Here is a 19,747-nt window from a genome sequence, read left to right as displayed (position 1 = left end):
AGCCGCAGTCTAATCCTGTTTACATGAAATAAGCCTGCTCCCGAGCAGGTTCAAGTTTGCGCACCTGTTGCTATGACAGCAAGTCCAGGATGAGCGTCGAAGAACCAAACAATCCAAGATCATGCCAAATCGTCAACAATCAAATCCAGCTAACTGAGTTAGCGACGTACGAAGAACGGGCCCCTGGTCTGAAAGTAAAACAGAAAACAGAAAACATTCAAATGAAGTTGTTTAATGGACAGTCGGGTCAGCTTATGTTCTGCGTTATTTAAAGCAGTGATGGTTTACTCTGGCCCTCAGCATCCACTGTCCTGCAGATTTAGCTCCGACCTCAAACCCTCCTGCCTATTGTCTAGAAATAAACCTGAAGACTTTGGTTAAAATTTTCAGATGTGCTCGATTAGGGTTGGAGGTTAACTCTTAACTAACCTCAAAAAGTAGAATGCAAAGGGCCAGAGTTGCCTGTTCCTTACATAAATTTACAAAGCAGCAGTCAGTACATTATATAATATACACATTGAAGTATTTATTATATATATATATATATATATATATATATATATATATATATATATATATATATATATATATTGGAGCACATAATATAAGCTAAGTACTGAACAAAAACTGTTTTACCCATATCAACAGCAACCTATTTTAAAAGATTTTGTACTATTTTTAATCTGATATGAATATCTAAGCCTATAGCACGTCACGTGACAGGCAGTGTTTAATCATATATTTTGAATTAGAAAGCAATGAAACGCAAAGTCTCCGTGGAAATGGCAGATATATTTGGCAGATTAATATCGACAAACAGAAAAGACATTATATCACACATTATTAGGACAGCGTATTTATGTATTTATTTACTAGGCTACTTACCAACAGCTGACACACGTGAACTGATGCCAAATATCGCGATGTGTTCGGAACGAGACTTCTTCAGCGCGATTTCCTACTAATAAAATATCATTTTAAAAAGATCAATAAACAGCAAAACAATCCAGCTTCCCTGGCAATAAGACCGAAATAATAACATTAAAAAAAAAAACACATAAACCACGATAAGATCTCGTGAATAAATGTTGATTAAACAGCTTCTCTGCTGCAGCCGACAGGCAGAAATAATCGAGCTGTAATCACGAAAGACTAAAAATTACGAAATAAACGTGTCCGTGGCACGAATCAATAGATTAAATTACGTGACCATATCACGAACGTTGGAGTTATTCGTGGTCTCACCACAGACTCAATCCGTGCTCCTATCACAGATTTTAGATTCTGACTATAGCCAAGCGAGCAATAGGTGTAAAACGCCATCAAACTGGATTTTATGATGACAGGACAAGACAAAATTGCAACACAGTCGACATAAAGCTTTCAAGTCTCTAAACAAGTGAGCAACATCACACCATCCAGTGAGTGAGGTCAGGTTGTTGAGGTCCGTGGTGCCATCACGGGACTTCAGTTTGGCTAACAGAATCAGACTGAATTTTTATGATGGCTGGACAATGCAATAGCTACAATAACAGAGAGGTTAAAGTCTTTATGGTATTTGGTGTTGGAAAATAAATAAATACTTAAAATGTTGTGTTTCCAAATGAGAAAGCACGTCCATTGAGTGAGATCTGTTCTCTGTCATTGAAACGGGTATCCGTGTGTGGACCACGGAAGATGAGTGTCATTGACTTGCGCGTTGGAGTTATCCGTGGTCTCACCACAGACTCACTCCGTGCTCCTATCACAGATTTTAGATCTGACTATAGCCAAGCGAGCAATAGGTGTAAAACGCCATCAAACTGGATTTTATGATGACAGGACGAGACAAAATGTCAAGTTAATTACATGCCATTGCAACACAGTCGACCTAAAGCTTATAAGTTCCTAAACAAGCCAGCAACATTACAACGTCCATGAGTGAGGTCAGGTTGTTGAGGTCCGTGGTGCCATCACGGGACTTTGGTTAGGCTAACTGAAACAAACCGAAATTTTATGATGACAGGACAATGCAATAGCTTCAATGACAGTCAGGTTAACGTCATTATGGCATTTGTTGTTGGAAAAGTTCACAAATACTTCAAATGTTGCGTTTCCAAATGAGAAAGCACGTCGATTGAGTGAGATCTGTACTCCGTCATTGAAACGGGTATCCGTGTGTGGACCACGGAAGGTCAGTGTCATTGACTTGCATTGGAGTAATATCCGTGATGGCTCCACGGATTTTGAGTTAACCTGTTAAGCTGCAACGCCACTTTTGAAAAATCCCCAGAAATGACATACACAAACTGAAACAGATACAGTTCATGAACCCTTTGCACTAAAAGCACAAGTATGATCTCATTTGAAAGCTGACACCTGGTAGTTTATTGTAAATGTAGAATTAATTATTGTCATAATGAAAAAAACATTTTTTAAATAGCTTCAAAGTTTTGTAAAGTTATTAGAAATTTATTTTATTAAACATATTCATGAAAATAAAATTGAAGTGGGCCCTGGAGCAATCTAGAAATGCACTGCAGCTAAAGCCATATGTGTGACCATGTTATATTTAAAATCTGAAAATGATAAGTCTAAAACTCTGTATTTGGTTAAATGTTTTTCAAGATCATGTCAAATTACTTTATTTTGATTAGACTCTAAAAATGCTACTGATGTTTAGTCATCATCTAAGTCATCTATTCAGTCTATTGTCTCTATTGTTTTGTGGTGCAAACGAGCCCCATTCAGTCTCAGTCTCCCCAGTACACATTCACACCTCTCCAGCCTGGTTATGGTTCTAAATATGCATATCTTTTGTCTGCATTATAGTTACTAACGACTGGCTATTCACAGGCTATTCATAGGGTTTCAATCCCTAATTTATTTTATCAAAGTTCTCACTTATATTTGAAACTGTATCAAATGCACTAAAACATTTCAGAAAAGCATTACTATTTAGAAAAAAAACCCATAAAAGAATAACTTCTAGGTGACAGGTGCACCTGAGCTAGCTAGCACGTGGACATTTCACGGAATCCTGTGAGACCAGGTTGACCTGTGTCAGCTGTGTTGTGTGTTTACCTGTGTCAGCTGTGTTGTGTGTTTCCCTGTGTCAGCTGTGTTGTGTGTTTACCTGTGTCAGCTGTGTTGTGTGTTTACCTGTGTCAGCTGTGTTGTGTGTTTACCTGTGTCAGCTGTGTTGTGTGTTTACCTGTGTCAGCTGTGTTGTGTGTTTACCTGTGTCAGCTGTGTTGTCGATGCCTCGAGAGAAAAGAAAGTGCAGAGCGCGAAAGCACCAAAGTGACTGAAGGATTGCCGTAAAGCACTATCACTGTGTATGACGTCATTGACATTTTAAAAGACTTTTTAAAGCAAATAAGTGACTCTAAAAAATCTAACACCCAGCAATGTGTAATTTCTTTGCATCTCCTTTCGGATACAACATTCAAATTACTAGACAAAAAATTATATCCTGAGAAAAGTGGAATTTGATGGGTATAGCGCCATAGACCTCCGCATGGACATAGCGCCCCCGCATGGACAGAGACGTGTTACTGCAGCCAGTCCAGAAACCGGAAGTAACCAGAGAGTGCCAATTCTCTTCCTATTTGACATTCTCTGGTTATCTGAGATAATTGCGCGTTCTTGTGTTGGTTTAAAAGGGGATATGTATCAATAGTAGAAACAATGATCAGCAACGCTGCTATTGGCTGTTCAGCATGGCCAAAGAATGTGCCCAGTTTTTCTCCCAAGCAGAACAAGAGCTTTTAATGGAAGGTGGGACGGCCCGAGTGGTGGCCGCACAAGAGCGGTAATGTAGTTGTAACCACACACACACACACGAATAATCTTTATTTAAACTTATTTTGTTATTCACATTCATTTCAGTATAATAATGGATCATAACCACACCAAACAAACAATATTAATCGCTTCTTTATTGGGTTTTCATGTTTACATTTACAGCACATTTTTATATACATAGTTACTGATTTGAAGTGCACACAAATTAGTTACGTTGTATATGTTACTTATATTTGTTTCTACTTTGAGTTTAAGTTTACTGTCCGTGATGAACTTCAGGCATGGTCCGCTGCAGCCGCATCCTGGCGTGACAAGGATTAGAGTCCGGGCAGGAACAGAATTTAAGTATTATTGGTTACGCCCGGACCTACCATTTGCTGGGAATTGCCCGGGGGAGGAAGAAACGCTACTGTCTTCATAAGTTGATTTATTTAGTTGTATATTTACGATATTTGATTACATTTTTGCTTTATTTAAGGTTATATGTTGAATGTAAAGTTAAATTGTTTCCCCTCTTAATTTGTAATGGGCCCATCCTTTCCTTTATAAGCTGTTGCTTTGTTCATTTGAGGAGGTCAGTTTTAGTTTGTTTCGTTGGTTTTTGTCTAACTGTTTTTGAGCTCATTTTCTGTCTGTTTGTTTTATTTTATTGTCAGAAATGTATGAGTTTGTAAAATTAAAAATTTTTCTTGGGTTCAAATAAAGACCCTTTTTTTTTTTTTTTGTGCAAAGCTTGTGTTCCTTGTTCTTGTCTTCTCGGTCCCTCACAGAAGGTTATGCCGAATTTGAGTCTTTAATTAAAATGACAGGGAACACCTCAAAGTCTGCAAAAGCCAGGAGAGAGGGCTGGCAAAAAGTAGCAGACAAATTAAATGCGTAAGTGCTGTCCATGGTCCATGTTTCTATCACTTTCTACAGTATGTAGTTTTGCATTTTAATAATTTCATATTTACTTTGTTCTTTTATGTCAGAGCCACCACGGGACCCACTAGAACATGGGGACAAGTAAAAGTGAAGTACAAGAATATTCTACAAAATGTTAGCCTTTAATTCTTATACTGTCTTTATTTTAAAAAGCCACTTTTTTCCCCTCTTTTTAAAAGCCACTGTTAAATAATGTGTTTGTCTGTTTATAACAACCACCAAGAAAAAGGCTGAAAAAATCAATAAAACAGGTGGTGGTCCTGCACCACCACAATATACCCCAGCAGAGGAGCTGGCCCTTGGGTTGAATGAAAACCGAACCATTGTGGAGATGGGCATCCCCGGGGGCAGCTCTTCCTCAGACCCAAAGCCAGGGACCAGTAGCAGCAACACCTTCATTACTGGTAGGCTAAATGAGCTTTCAATTCTCTTAGTACACTGTCAAATGATTTGTTGCTGCATTAAATTAAGTATAATCCAAATGGCTGGTACAGTCATTTCAACCGTTTGTGAAAGTGAAAGCTTCTAAACTTTTAGTTAATATAAAATATGTTGCCATGAGTTCTTGATCACATAATATTTTTTACAGTGTAGTTAATTGTAATGACATTTTTTTTCCCCTCTTTTGTGCAGTTTTACATAATACACCAACACTTTTACCTGTTCCCAAGCAAGTGGTGGCTGAAGCATATGCAGTAAGTTGTGTACTTTTTCTAACTTGCATAAAGGGAAGAAAGTGCAACACTTTGTAATGCCCATTTATTTCCATTGCACAGGACAGTGAAGAAACCCTCTCAGATGACTGTCCTTTGGAGGAAGAACCTGTAAGTGCATAAATAACTTTACACTAATTTGTATATACTTGTGTACCTATTCTTTCTGTCTGCAATATGAGTTGCAGGAGTCCACACCTAGAGAAAGGCTTGCAGAAGAGTCTGCACAAAAGAACTGATACAGAGGTGGACAGTGTTGTACTTTTACTTTTTACTTTTGTTGCATGAGGCATGTTTTGGCCCCTTTTTTTTTTTTTTTTTACAAAATGACACAGGGTGACATCCATTCCCTATATAAACGGCATCTTCAACAAAAAATCAAGCATTTTGACCTGAAAAAACACAAATTAAGAGGAGAAATTGAACTCGACAACTTGAAAAAGAGAAAAATTGCACTAGAGATTGAGTTGCTTCAAAAGGACCTTCAGAGTAAGTGCTAATACACCATTTGACACATAGTAGTATCGCTGACTTTACATAACTATCTCTTATTGCAGGCAAAAGATGACTTGCTGGCTTTTCTTTATAAAGAATTGTTTAAATAAAACTCCAGGAACTAAGCATATTTGTCTTGTCTTTTATTACACATTCAAAAATGGTGTTCCACAATTCTGTCCCGTGCAGCTCTGCCACTAGGTTGGTCCAAGTGCACTGGCTGGAGGTCGTCGTCATCATCAGGCTGCACCCCCACCACAGGGCTCCTCTCCTTTCTGATAGTGGCAATGTTATGCAATATGGCACATGGAACAATTATGTCACAGTCAGGTGATACCCTCAGACTTTTCAGACACTGTGAAATCTTTCCTTTAGTTGCCCAAAGGTTATTTCAATGCGTGCCCTTGTCCTGGCTAGAGCTGCATTGTAACGGGTTTGTAGTCCAGGGTTTGGGTCAGGGAAGGCCGTCATATAATACTGCCTGCAGGCATAGCCCCTGTCTCCAAGCAGGATCCCGTCAAAATCCCCTGTATAATGGAAAAATGCAGTTTTGTTAGGCTCAGCATAAGTGTGTGTAATACTGTGAGCTTGACATTTATATGTTCCCTTACCACGTTCAAATAATGTGCATAAATGTGACTCTCTGAAAATTCTTGAGTCATGCACTGATCCTGGCCATTTTGCTTCCACATTTGTGATATGGAACATAGTCACACACCATCTAAGAGATTTTAGTCAGTGTTGAAAAGGCCAGCTATGCATATATTGAGACATTAGCGCCCCCTTGTGACTTTAAGACGCATTACTCTGATGACTCAGTAATTTTCCTTTTAACGGGAAGCAGTTCGGAGAGCTCGTATAGAGACTTTGCTAGTGTCCCGCTGTTACTGTTGTTGTTGCAGAGTGCGTTCATATACAAAACCACTCATACTACGTTACTCCAAACTACTCTGTCATACCCTCTACTACTTGTACTGCAATTGTTCACTCAACTCAATTCTACGACTGTAAATGTCTCTACAAGCCTCAATCCATTAAAGTGTACTTCGTCTCTGACCGGACGACTTATGTCTGCTCAATATCCACCAGCACCACACTAGTCTACCCAACAAATGGTCCTTCGAGCCGGAGTTGAGGAGCTGTCATAAGAATGATGCATCAGAGTGATCCCGATCCTAGACCTGACCTTCCTGAGCCCACCGTCAGACCCAGACGATCGGTGCGGCTCCCTAGTTACCTGTCAGACTTCGAGCTCACTGATCATCAACAGAGGATACAGTCGAGACAGAGAGTAGATTCTTCCTCTGAGATGAGTGATGATTCAGAATTGCGAGGAGCGGCTGCACCCAAACTCACCGCCACCTCCCGTGAGTATAGAGCAAGTATGCAGCCATGGCAGCCTTTGAAAGAGTGGAGTCCCAGTAGAGAGTACGAACAACAGCGAGCACATACTTCCCCCCTCCCTGAGCTGTCTTCAGAAGTCTTACTAGAGTTCCAGCAGTTGCGGAAGGAGACAGAGGAGTTGCGACGTCATTCCCATGAGCAGATAAAGAAACTTGAGGAGAGGAATGAGGCCCTGGAAGCACAGTTGAGTCTACTTACAGTGAGTGATCGTTCCAGTCGCCATACACAGAGTACATCTTCCCCTGTTCCTCAACCCCGTGTCCATACCCCGCAGATCAATACTATTGTCAGGCCCATCCCTCTGCCTAGATCTAAGCTACCTCAGAGACCAATTGACAACCCAGCGGAGTCATTCAGACAAGATCGCCTGCATGACTTAGAACAGCGGCTTCAGCAGCTGGAGAGGACGTCACAGCCTAATTACGCCCGACCCACACAGCGTCAGTCTTTTCCACAGACATCTTACGACAGAGTTGATTATAGCCGAAGTGGTTACAGCTCAAACAGATTACGTATTCCTCCCAGTCAAGAGATTACCTATAGGGGACCAGCTCCCACCATCCCGAACTTCGTTAAGCCAGATCCTAGAGAGTTTTCTCGGCTGCGCATTGCTCTGGAGAACATTCTGCCAGCGGACGCTACAGAGAGGTTTAAGTACCAGATTCTTGTCGATCACCTGAAGTTTGAGGAATCACTACTGATTGCAGACTCATATTGCAACTCATTATTCCCTTTCTCAGAGACTATGGAGGCGCTTAATCAACAGTATGGACAGCCCCACCAGTTAGCACTTCAGCGAATAGCCGAGCTTATGGACGGTCCGAATGTCAGTCACGGAGATGTGAGAGCCTTCCGGATGTTCGCATTGAAAGTTCACTAGTGAGTATCCTTCAGCAATTGGGGAATAAAGGCTATGTGGAGCTAGAGTGTGGTTCCCATGTATCAAGACTGTTGTGTAAGCTTCCACATGATCTGCAGACAAGTTTTCGACGGTCTGTCCATCCCCAGCAAGTTCCTATACCCACTTTGCTGGATTTATCAACATGGTTAGAGTTTGAGCTGCAAGTTCAAGAAGACAGCACGAGGTTCTATCCTCTAGCAAGTAAATCTGTAACCATTCACAAAAGGACACACCAGCGAGACACGAGACAGCCATTCAAGGCCACGAGTATCTTCCTTGGCACGGAGAAAGACAACAGGGACATTCCAGTTAAAGTTCTTGACCCTATGCCCAGAGACAGGAAGACATTCTGCCCGTATTGCGACGCTCAAGACCACTACCTGAATGGGTGTGTTAGTTTCCAGAAACTAAACAGAGATCAGAAAGTACAGTGGATACAATCACACAAGAGATGTTTACATTTACATTTACATTTACATTTAGCTGACGCTTTTATCCAAGGCGACTTACAATTGCTATATATGTCAGAGGTCGCACGCCTCTGGAGCAACTAGGGGTTAAGTGTCTTGCTCAGGAACACATTGGTGTCTCACAGTGGATTCGAACCCGGGTCTCTCACACCAAAGGCATGTGTCTTATCCACTGCGCCACTACCACCCCGATGTTGGCGTTGTGGACGAGCACATCAAGCTGCACAATGTAACCTCAAGACACTCTGTAAGATTTGTAATCGCAGACACTTATACGTCCTTCACGAGGTTAATGATAGATCCTTTGCTGAGAAACCTAAGATCGGACCTTCAGAGAGCTGTTTGGTGAACACGACTGCAGAGACACTGTACCTAGATCGGCCCACTGACAGCCGGCGTGTCTTGTTGAAGATTTGTAAAGTACTATTAAGAAATGGCAACCACTGCTTAAAGACTTATGCCCTCTTGGATGACGGGTCTGAGCGCACAATCCTCCTTCATTCAGCAGCACAGCAGCTCGGATTGACTGGTCGACCAGAAGAGCTTGTACTGCGTACAGTCCGACAAGACCTCCACATGCTACGAGGTGCTTCAGTGACATTCACAGTGTCACCAGCGTCCCAACCTAAGGCCACATTCAGGATTCATCAAGCCTTTACAGCAGAGACACTGGGATTAGCTGAGCATACTTATCCAGTAGATGAGTTACAGCGTAAATACGGCCATTTACAAGGTCTACAGTTGCCACATGTTGAATCCGTCCAACCTCTCCTCCTTATAGGGTCGGATTACCCTCACCTCATCACCCCAGTAGAGCCAGTCCGTCTAGGCCCACCTACTGGTCCTGCTGCCATCAAGACCCGACTAGGTTGGACCTTGCAAGGTCCCACTCAAGAGATCAAGCATCGCCTTCACAGCCAGCAGTGCCTCTTCACAGCTACTTCAGGCTCATATACTGATCTGTTCAGACAAGTTGAGAAATTGTGGCAACTAGACGTGCTCCCTTACCGCAGTGAGAAACTCATACACTCATTCACAATACAGATTGCATCAAAGCAGCTTCACAGTATTAAATTAAAATAATACAACAAAGTTTGTTTCAAGAGGAATTTATTGATTGATAAATGAGAGTGTCAGTAGATGGAGTAGCCAGATACGCCACACCCTTATTAAGAGTGAAAAATATGCCTCTCCTGCGAGCCTCCCCAGAAAACACTCTACCTTGCCTCCGAGGAATAGAGAGGCGATTAGCCAGGGATCCAGCACAAGCAGCAACCTACCAGGTGGAGATGAACAAGTTGAAGGAGGCTGGATATGCCCAAGTGATACCTCCTGACCAAGTGGACCAAGCAGAAGAATCTTGGTATATTCCCCACCATATGACTCAACATAATGGCAAGAACAGAGTCGTCTTCAATTGTTCATTCGCGCATGGAGGGAAGAATCTCAACCAATTGCTCCTCCCTGGTCCCACACTAGGCCCTTCCCTGATGTCTGTACTCCTGAGGTTCCGTCAACATACTGTCGCCTTGAGTAGTGACATTAGGGGCATGTTTCATCAGGTGCGACTACTACCTGAAGACCGCCCACTGTTAAGATTCCTCTGGAGGGACCTCAACCGAGACAAGTCCCCGCAAGTATATGAGTGGCAAGTTCTTCCCTTTGGGACGACGTGCAGCCCGTGCTGTGCGACCTTCGCGCTCCAGAAGCATGTCATCGACCATAGTCAGCCAGGTGAAGATATCCTAGAATGTATAGAGAAGTCTTTCTATGTAGACAACTTCCTTCAGAGTTTTAGTTCCCATGAAGAAGCCAAGGCACTGGCGTCCAAGTTGCGAGATCTCCTTGCCACAGGAGGATTTGATCTGAGACAATGGGCCAGCAACGTCCCTCAAGTACTTGAACATATCCCATCAGACTCCAAGTCAAGTAGCCTGGTGTTGTGGCTGACTCAAGTGCAACCAGATGCGCAAGAGTCTGCACTCGGACTACACTGGCACTGTACCTCCGACACGCTGTCATACAAGCATCGTCCCATTGAATGCTCTGCCCCTACTATGCGTCATATATACAAGGTATTAGCCAGTCAATATGACCCCCTAGGGTACATTGTCCCTTACACCACAAGAGCTAAAGTTCTGGTCCAGCGTCTGTGGGACAAGAAAAGGGAATGGGATAACCCTCAACTTCCAGACGAGCTGCTCCAAGCCTGGCGGTTATGGGAGCAAGAGTTACCAGACATTCAGCGCATCTCACTTCCCAGATGTTACTCCACGGTAGGGTTGGATAACCCACAGAGTATTCGAGACATACACATCTTTTGTGACGCTTCCGAGCGAGCCTATGGCTCAGTAGCCTACCTCCGAACACTCAGTCCTCAAGGGTATGTAGAGATAGCTTTTTTGACTGCTCGATCCAGAGTTTCACCAAAGAAACAACAGTCCATACCTCGTCTCGAGCTGTGTGCCGCTCTGACAAGAGCCCAACTAGCCAGATTATTGAAGTCTGAACTCAGTGTCCCTATATGTCAAGTCACACTCTGGTCGGATTCCACTACGGTGCTGGCATGGATCCAGGCTGACTCATGTCGGTTTAAAGTCTTCATCGGCACGAGGGTAGCAGAGATCCAGGAGTTGACTGACCCCAAGGACTGGCGTTACGTCGATTCTAAGTCGAATCCTGCCGATGATATCCCGAGGGGTAAAATGTTAGCCGAGTTAGCTAAGCCGAGCCGATTGAGTCAAGGCCCATCATTCCTCCTCCTGGCCTCAGATCAGTGGCCTCAAAGTCCTCTGCTACAGCTCCCTACTGAAGATGCAGAGCTGAAATCAGGCACATTTTGTGGACTTACAGTTCCTGTCACCAACCCAGCTTTACCTGATTGCAACCAGTTCACATCCTATAAACAACTGCTCACAGCTGGTGCCAGAGTCTTACACGGGCAGGCTAACCCTTCAGAAGCACTAACAGCTGAAGATTATCGAGAAGCCGAACTAGCCCTCCTTCAACAGGCACAGAGTCAAAGTTTTCCAGTCGAGATGACTCATCTTAAGTCAGGTAAACCTCTACCAATGAGTAGTCGTCTCCTGTGCCTTGCGCCAGAATATGATAGCACAACACACCTCATCAGAGTTGGTGGTCGTCTCAGGCGAACAGAGCAACTAGATGAATCCGCTATCCACCCCATAGTTTTGGACCCTAAGCATCCCCTGAGCAGACTGATTATCCAGGACTTCGATGAAACTCTACACCATCCAGGAGCAGAGAGGGTGTTTGCAGAAGTGCGTCGTAAGTATTGGATATTGAAAGGTAGAGAAGCTATTCGGCAGCACCAGAGAACATGCTTGGGTTGTAGACAGTTGAGAGGCCAGCCCAGCATTCCCCGGATGGCTGATCTACCTCCTGCGAGATTACGTTTGCTGCAACCGGCCTTTTACTCCACTGGAGTGGATTGTTTTGGCCCTTACCTCATCAAGATTGGGCGCAGACATGAGAAAAGGTGGGGGGTCATATTTAAATGTCTGACAACGCGAGCTGTATACCTTGACCTGCTCTACCAGATGGACACAGATTCATTCTTAATGGCCCTCCGAAGATTCATCTCCCGCAGAGGCAAGCCATTTGAGATCATATCAGACCATGGTACAAATTTCAGAGGTGGTGAGAGAGCATTACAAGAGGATTTCGCTGAGCTCCATCCTTCCTTGCAGGAGCAATTAGCCAGCCACCAGATCAGTTTCAAGTTTAACCCCCCTGGTGCTCCCCATTTCGGAGGTTGTTGGGAAAGAGAGATAAGATCCCTGAAGTCTGCCCTCTGTTCTACTATAGGGGGACAAATTGTGACGGAAGAAGTCTTACGTACCATGCTCGTTGAGATTGAAGGCATTCTCAATTCAAAGCCACTCGGATATACATCCTCAGACGTAGCAGACCCTGACCCAGTTACTCCCAACATGCTGCTCATGGGGCGGCCTGACGCATCTTTACCCCAAGTAATATATCCCGAATCAGAGTTGCTGAGCAAACGGAGTTGGAGACACAGTCAGCTTCTAGCAGACCACTTCTGGAGACGCTTCCTCCGTAACTATCTTCCAGAATTCCAAGTCCGCCAGAAGTGGTGCAAAGAGGCAGAGAACCTGCAGCCTGGCACTGTTGTAATGATTGTTGATCATCAATTACCCCGAGCTCTATGGCCAGTTGGACAAGTGACAAAAGTCTTTCCAGGAGAAGATGGGAGAACCCGAGCTGCCGAAGTGGAAGTCAAAGGGAAAACCTATCTACGTCCCATCACCCGTCTCATCAGCCTCCCAGCTCTACTGGACTGAGTACCCCTTGGTACTATCCCTTACCTGGTATACCTTTTCTGATTTACACATTTACACCGCAAATGTGGGGGCGGCTGTTGAAAAGGCCAGCTATGCATATATTGAGACATTAGCGCCCCCTTGTGACTTTAAGACGCATTAATCTGATGACTCAGTAATTTTCCTTTTAACGGGAAGCAGTTCGGAGAGCTCGTATAGAGACTTTGCTAGTGTCCCGCTGTTACTGTTGTTGTTGCAGAGTGCGTTCATATACAAAACCACTCATACTACGTTACTCCAAACTACTCTGTCATACCCTCTACTACTTGTACTGCAATTGTTCACTCAACTCAATTCTACGAATGTAAATGTCTCTACAAGCCTCAATCCATTAAAGTGTACTTCGTCTCTGACCGGACGACTTATGTCTGCTCAATATCCACCAGCACCACACTAGTCTACCCAACAGTCAGTCAACTGCATTCTTTTTTCTTTAATGTCATATATATTACTAATCTGGAATATTATAAATTGTAATAGTAACTTACCTGCACATTTACACTGTGAACCCCCTTTCGGTTCACAAAATCCCCTTCATTGGGGCCTGGTGGGGCCTTGATGGGGATGTGTGTGCAGTCTATGGCACCAATCACGTTAGGGAAGCCTGAAGGACACATACTGTTAGTCATACTTTTTGGCATGGTCATGATTGCATGTCATTAACAATTATAAATGTACCTGCAATAGCAAAAAAAATTCTGCTTTACAACCTGGGGTCTTAAGTGGCTTGGAAATACCACAAAAAAACCTAAAAACTGCTTGAGTGCCAGGTAAACTTTGCGAACGGCACGACAGACAGCACTTTTCACCAAGTTCTCTGCATCTCCAATAGTGTAAAGGAAAGTGCCACTCGCAAAGAATCTCAGGGCAATGCACACAGTCTGTGCAGTTGTCAAAGCCCGACTCCTCCGTGTTGAACACTTAATGTGTGGTTCCAACAAATTAATGATGTAAATAACACCCTCACGAGAAAAACGATATCTCTCAATAATTACACTGTCGCGCTGCGCTAAAGGATCCTGTCTATCCCGCAATACGCGATTAATTCGAAAAGCTCTGCGAATTATTCTTGCACCTTCGGTATCGAAATCTGGAACCGACCAACGTCATTTTTCGATACTCGATAGTATCGAGGCAATTCGGTCGGTACCCTAAAAAGTATCGAACTCGGTAACCAGCCCTACCAATCAGAGCAGCTTTTCTTACCCGCTCCGTGTTGTCGTCACTCACAGCTGTTTTGTGAGGAAAGGAAAAAACGCACATTAATCTTTTCTGGTTTCTTTTAGTATGTTGTTTGTATTTGTGGTTTGTGTCTGTGTGTTATATTAATGTATAATAATTCTTTATAATAAACTTCAAGATACCAAAAACTTAATTCATTCTTAACAACAATAGAGTTCGGGATCGTCACGTCGCATTGTGGGAATCACGGTACGGAAGTAGATGTACTGTATAGTAGCGTATAGTAGGCAGTAGGTAACGTTGGTCATTTGGTCATTCATTTAGGTTATTTTTTGGAAAATGGTCCAGTATTGCTTTATTGTGAACTGCTGTAATCGGTCTCGTTATCGACAGGGCAAACGCCTCATAAATCATATTAGTTTTCCCCATTTTCCTACTTGGAAAAAACACAAGGAGACTTGGTGTCTGAAATCCCAAAGAGGCGTCGGATGGCTTGGGTCGCCGCTGGTCGTCAATATTATAGCCTACTACCGGACGAAAACAGTGGATTATTGCACGTATGATAAATTACTCCTGAAGTGTAACAAACCCGCATAGACAAGCTTCATAGCTCACAGAATCTGACAAGTGTGTGTGTGTGTGTGTCACCACTGATGCTTGTTAACGGTACCTTAGTGCGAACGATTGTTTTCTCCGCGTTTACTTTGTAGATCTGCAGATCTTGCACTCATCCATTTGTGAACTGCAGGTGAGTATGGCAAGCCGTTTTAGCTTAAATTGTACCCAGCGTTACTCGTCGTAATTGCATTTTTACTAGTAAGAATTCAATTAGAGAGCTCTACAATTCAATTCTTACTAGTAGCAATTACAATTAGAGAGCTCTACAATTCAATTATTACTAGTAGCAATTACAATTAGAGAGCTCTACAATTCAATTATTACTAGTAAGAATTACAATTACAGAGCTCTCTAATTCAGTTCTTACTAGTAACAATTCCAATTAGAGAGCTCAACAAATGAATTTTTACAAGTCATATGTCTCCATTGACTTCCATTCATTTTTAATTACGGAGCTCTACAATTGAATTGTTACTTGTAAGAATGTAATTGCAGAGCTCTTTAATTCAATTACAGAGCTCTGCAATTATACATATCTTTAGTTCATATTTTTACTAGTAAAAATTCAATTAGAGAGCTCTGTAATTGCATTCTTACTAGTAAGAATTTAATTAGAGAGCTCTCTAATTGTAATTGTTAATAGTAATAATTGAATTAGAGAGCTCTCTAATTGTAATTCTTACTAGTAACAATTCAATTGTAGAGCTCCGTAATTAAAAATGAATGGAAGTCAATGGAGACATACGACTAGTAAAAATTCATTTGTAGAGCTCTCTAATTGTAATTGTTACTAGTAAGAATTGAATTAGAGAGCTCTGTAATTGTAATTCTTACTAGTAATAATTGAATTAGAGAGCTCTATAATTGTAATTCTTACTAGTAATAATTGAATTGGAGAGCTCTCTAATTGTAATTGCTACTAGTAAGAATTGAATTGTAGAGCTCTCTAATTGAATTCTTACTAGTAAAAATGCAATTACGACGAGTAACGCTGGGTACAATTTAAGCTAAAACGGCTTGCCATAGTGAGCCTCCAGTGACAAGTTTTTAAATGTTGTTGCCCAGGGCACATGAAATTGTTAATCTGGCATTGGATCGGAGGTGTAAGCGCTCACTCCACAGACCAAGTAGGAGAAAATATCAGGGAAACTGAGGCTTGGTAAGCTTTCATAATTATTACTCCATGCTTTGTTCATAGGGATTGATTCCGCCTATAATCACAAAAAATGTAAGTAGCGTTGTTTGGCTTCCTTAAGTTTGTCAGTATACGGTAGGGCTGGGACGGTTACCGCAATACCGCGGTCACGTGACGCCTACCGCGGGTCTGAGCTCATCACCGCAAAAAAAATAAAAAAAATAAACACTGGCCTTCACATGTGTTCACGTTGTGTCTAATGACATGGATTCATTGATTATAATGACATGGATTGTGTCTAATAACATTGTGTCTTACGTCTCTCCGCGCCGCTTCGCTAAATATAGGTGCCTAGTCTAGGGGGTTGAGGTTTAAAGCGGTTTACTGCTATACCGCGGTAATTTCTTGCTTTTCAACCGCGGTAAGAAAAAATCCATACCATCCCAGCCCTAGTATACTTTTTTTTGTCACGGTCCATAACTCTTTCTTTCTCGGTGCCGGTGGAGACCGGCCGGCTATGCTATTACCTTATTCCAAACCGACTTTTGCGTTGCCTCTAAAATGGCCGCTGTTACCCACAATGCACCTTTCCATAACATCTACGCCCGAACTCTATCTGACGAACTGACGACAAACTACAAACAAACTTAAAGGAACACTCCACTGTTTTTTCATATTAAACTGTTATTCCCTTAACTAAGACGAGTTGATACATACCTCTCTCGTCTCAGTGTGAGCACTCAATCGCTCTGGCGCACGGCGACACTTTGATAGCACTTAGCTTAGCCCAGTTCATTCATTAGGGACCAAACAGAGATGAAGTTAGAAGCGACCAAAACACCTCCACGGTTTCCCTATTTAAATACAGTTACACGAGTAGTTACACGACCAAGTATGGTGACACAAAATAAAACGAGTCCCAAGTGCTATTCCGCCATACATTATAGTTATCCTTTTTACCCGCTTAGAAAGGCGCCACGTTTTATTTTGTGTAGCGGCTTGTCAATAGAGGGCGCTGGGGCGCCGCCCCCATCAAAAGTCCAGAAATATACATGTATACAAAAATGATATAAAAATGAAATAAAAATAAAAAATAAAATAGTTTACTCATACAATGTAAGTAGTAAGAGCCTCAGCATTTAATAAAAACTGGCTTTAATCGGTCAAATATTTTCTTTATGTTTTTCAATAAGTTTCATGCGGTTTCATGTGAGAGGGACGCCGGACAAATGGATGTCTATGGAGTCTTTAAATTTTCGGGCAGCATGTGACCTGAAGCTGGTCTCTGATTGGTTTCTTAAAGATTCTCCTCCGGACGCAGGTCGCTGCGTCCCTGGCGAATCAGAATTGGATACATGTTATTTTATCCAATCTGATTGGTTCTCGTCACCTGCCATTCAACTCAACGCTCTTTGCCACTACTGCGAGTGCAAGTGCGCGGGCGACACCGTCTCTCCGACTACGTCAAAACATCGCTAGGCTGATCATTTTCGTAGAGAGAATGGCAGAAGTTAAACCAAATTCTGTCATTGATTTACAAATAAAAACCTTTCACAAGTCCTTTAAGAAATAAAGGATGTCCGACCGGACCAACCCGATTTACAGGCCAGTGACAGGACGAAGCTAACACTACACCCGGAGCTTCACCCGCGCTTGTTATGAGAAACGGAGGTGGCTTTATTTGCTTATTTGTTAACTTATGCTGTTCAATTCATTGCATTTTAATGTTCATGTCATGTATTTGTACTCAATATATAATCTAACTGTACATATCTGTTCTGTTACAGTTAGTAACTGAAGTGTAAATCACATTTGTACTAATTATATGAAAAAAAAGATGATTGAAATAAATGATAAACTCTAAAATTTCAACTTTTATCCTTTTCAGGTTTGATTCTAATCATAATGTAACATTATTTGAAAAAAACAAAATTTCAGTACAAAAAAACAAACATTTTTATTGTTAGAATTGTGATTTCATAATATTTAGATATGAATCCAACTGGAAAATCTTGTGAAAAGATATCTTTCAGTTAGTCAAATAGCATATTGTGGAGCTCTATAGCCATCTAGTAGCTAAAATGATAATTTTTTACTTTTAAAACTACATTTTACAAAATATGGGCAAAAAGTTTACACTAAACCATGTAAAATTATCCATGTTATCCCCATGAATGAAAGTTAGAAATATGGGTCTTTTATAAAGTGAATTTTACATAAAATGCTGTTTTTTGTAAAAAGCCTATTTAAATAAATATTTATTTATTTAAAGAAATTTAAAATATATCATAAATCTTACAAAAACTGCACAAATGTTGAGTAAAAACATTAATAAACAGTGTAAAATTACATTTCCAAAAAAAAAAAAAAAACTATTATTCTGTTACAAAATTAAATGTTATTGTCTGGGGACCCCAAAGATAACTAGTGTCGTCCCAAATGAAGATAATCAGAGGGTTAAATATGAAATGTGTCGTTATCTTTTAGTGTTGAGTGACGTAATATCCCTTTCAAGTGGACGCGTGGAAGCGACGTGAGATTGAATGCATTGAAAAGCCTTTTCAACCTCATAGTACCATTATTTCTGTGACACAATAGTTCAAATGATCATAGTACTGGGATAAAAGTGCAAAGTTCAAATATAAACACTGATGTCTACGGTAGCGATCAAAATAGAGTAAATCAGCATATCAGCATATAGAGTAACGCATTTATCGATTACATTGTTTCGCCACTAAGGGGCTGTTTACACCTTACCCGAAAGTGTTTGTAGTTAGTTACTTTCCACCTCTGTTAAATTATTATGAATATTAAAAATGAAGTTCCTAAATGTAATTTATGGAAGCATTAAGCCATGGAAGGTCATGTGTACTAGTGACTTAACCCTTTGTTTTAATACTGTTTATTTACAGTGTATTTTATTCTGCATACCTGACTCGTGCAGAACTCCTGTCCATTTTGGCTGTGGTGCCTCCATCAGCGACTGGTCTTTGTATGGAGCCACCGTGAGAGGCCATCATTTTGCTATAGATCTTGTCTCTCATCCCACAAACTTCACTATCAGGTACTTTATTATTTTTTTAATCTACAGATTAAAGAATCTTGCAGTTCAAAAACGCTTCTGCTACGTCATACATGGATGTGCTTTTGTTGGTTTCAACCATGTAAGCATTAAGGTGATAATTTAATTATGATCCAACACTAGCCTTGAGTACCTTACTGCTTTTATAAAACAGTTACTACACAATACATTTATTAAAGCCGAAAAATATGTATCTGTGCAACTTTCATGAAGTAAAATCACTAAAAGCCTTCCTTCCGCTGGAAATAATAGTCCCTGACCACAAACAGCAACAGAAGTTACATACATTATTTCAGCAAAAAACTATCTTTTATGAGTGAGTCAGTCAGTAAAGAAAACTTAAACATTGAAATAGGGCTGGGCGATATGGCTGAAAACTGTATCACAATATAAGGGTTTCATATCGGTCGATATCGATAATTATTGATCTTTTTTTGTGCCCTATTTAAAATAAGGACCAGGAGACAAATATATTACATTGAAACATTTTTTTATTTTAAACTTAACCTTCCTCTGATTATAATCCCCTCAGTTATAAAGGCAGAAATGTCAACACAACCATGGAAAACACTCAAATAATTAATGTAAACATAAGTTTAAAATCACAATGAACACTTCAATTATCTCTTAACATTAAGGTGCAAAATTAAAGAATACGTAAGAAATGCTTAAA

The 19,747-nt window shown here is 41.3% G+C and overlaps 1 long non-coding RNA gene across 1 annotated transcript; it reads left to right on the top strand.

Annotated features, from left to right (window-relative positions):
• Positions 1–5,024: 5,024 nt before the first annotated feature.
• On the top strand, positions 5,025–5,648 carry LOC309483676. Its single transcript, XR_014200619.1, has 3 exons — positions 5,025–5,114; positions 5,344–5,405; positions 5,487–5,648. It is a non-coding gene; the product is annotated as an uncharacterized lncRNA (long non-coding RNA).
• Positions 5,649–19,747: the final 14,099 nt, after the last annotated feature.

This window comes from Leuciscus leuciscus, assembly GCF_965113295.1.
Source record: "Leuciscus leuciscus genome assembly, chromosome: 2".
NCBI lineage: Eukaryota > Metazoa > Chordata > Actinopteri > Cypriniformes > Leuciscidae > Leuciscus > Leuciscus leuciscus.
Note: the sequence above shows the minus strand (reverse complement) of the source record. Positions and strands in the feature narration are given on the sequence as shown.